This window comes from Rhagoletis zephyria, unplaced genomic scaffold, assembly GCF_001687245.7.
Source record: "Rhagoletis zephyria isolate East Lansing unplaced genomic scaffold, Rhagoletis_zephyria_1.1 Rzeph_scaffold_08642, whole genome shotgun sequence".
In the NCBI taxonomy this organism is placed as follows: Eukaryota; Metazoa; Arthropoda; class Insecta; order Diptera; family Tephritidae; genus Rhagoletis; species Rhagoletis zephyria.
The window spans coordinates 6,913-8,742 of record NW_016165722.1 but is presented as its reverse complement, the minus strand read 5'-3'; the positions used below and the strand labels follow the sequence as shown (position 1 = coordinate 8,742).

Sequence of the window (1,830 nt, the reverse complement as noted above, 5' to 3'; positions counted from 1 at the left end):
AATAATAAGCGACCCTCTTCCAAACTATTTTGCAGCAAAACGTTCTTTATCAACGGCAACGAGGGCTTTGGATATTTGGATAATCGAATATTCGAACTATTCGAATGAGGAAATATTCGAATAGAAAAATTCGAATAATCGTTCTCCGCCGAATATTCGAATGATCGCTCGTGTTCAATTATTCTAATATTAGTAGTGCAAGAATTTATTTGTAGTTCATATTATTGTCGCTAGGCGAATCCACATTCGTTGGAGGCATTAATACAAATAATTTTATGAGTTTGTACTTGCATTTCATCCCCCTATTCATTTTGTGCACTTACTTTAGGTGATTGGCTAAAAATTTAGGGGGACCGGGGCTGTTTAAAGCCCCAAACTCAACTGACTTTTCTTCCGCTCATTTTCAGAACATCACAACTAACGCTACGATCGAACGAGAAAGAATTGAGAAAGAACACCAAGTATGCTCGAAGAAAACTAAACTTTCCGTGTTCCCAACCTTGCGGAAATTACATAAAAAAATACTTTCGACTTTATTTTAATATAAAATGCTAAGAATGGGTTTTTTGTCAAAAATTTATTTATGTTACCCGATATATTCAAAACTCTGCCAAATCGTTCATTATTCAAAAATCATTATTCATATAAATTTACTTTTAAAATAGTGCAATTTGTCGAGGACAACATTGACAAACTCCGGCAAGAGAGTAAAGCAGTTGGTGCGCAAGTACATTTGCACTCCACTGCTGTTTTACCACTTACTTACCCTTGAACATTTCATTCATCATTAGTTTTACACCTGAATGACGTTTTCAATCAATTCTCATTTACTATATTCGCACACTTCAAGCGTTTTATTTACTCTTAAGTGGCATCACAATATTATTTTGTAGCTTACGCCCAGTTTTCAATAATACTGTTATTCTTTATATTTATTTTATTTCACTTTTTATAGGTTTTAAGTCAATTTATCACCGATTGTTTTTGTTGTTGGTAACAAACGTGTGCGGAATCGCTAAATAGTTGTCTGTCTGCTTCGTGACCAAGCAGCTATTGGCGTGCTATACGCATTGTTAAGAGTTGTTGGGCAGACAAGTAGCGTTATAAATAAATTGTGTAGGTCTAGTTTTATTTACAGACATATATAAATTGCAGATTGTCAATAAATTTAAATTTTCTTTTACATAAATAGGTACTTATGTATATACATATTTTGTTACTATTTCATATACAAAACTACCCTACCACTGGCGCATAAGTGAGAAACGCGCAGTTAGCCACAGTTCCGTTATATGGGGATGTAGCTCAGATGGTAGAGCGCTCGCTTAGCATGTGAGAGGTACGGGGATCGATGCCCCGCATCTCCAAAGAGGGAATAATTTTTTTTTTATTTTTTACTAAAAATTTAAATTTTATTAACTTATAATTTATTTTAGTAGTTTTGTAAACCGTTTGCTTGAGCTCAGAAATAGTTTTTTCGTTTTCTGACAAAACGAAAATTTCGTGTTAATACGCTTTTGAGGAACGTGTGCGAAGTTATAGATTTGATTTACTGATATTAAGTTCAGCCAGATACTTATCGCCTCCATTAAATTTGCAATTTATCTATCGCTTGTTGGTGTTCACACACAGTCCACTGCTCGATTAGCGAAGTGCTCAAGTAATGCAAAGTAGGTTCAACTAAATTTGTCAGCCCTTTTTAATTTGAAAGCACATTCGGCAAAGCCACATTATTTTGGATACATTTGAAACTCAAACAACTTTTTAGAAAATCCTTTCTTATTTTTATTAAGAGTACACTGAGAAAAAATCAACCAAAAATTGGTTAAT

At 33.8% G+C, this 1,830-nt stretch overlaps 1 non-coding gene across 1 annotated transcript; it reads left to right on the top strand.

Moving 5' to 3' along the window:
• The first annotated feature begins 1,294 nt into the window (after positions 1–1,294).
• Positions 1,295–1,367, top strand: TRNAA-AGC (transfer RNA alanine (anticodon AGC)). Its single transcript has one exon. It is a non-coding gene; the product is annotated as a tRNA-Ala (tRNA).
• Positions 1,368–1,830: the final 463 nt, after the last annotated feature.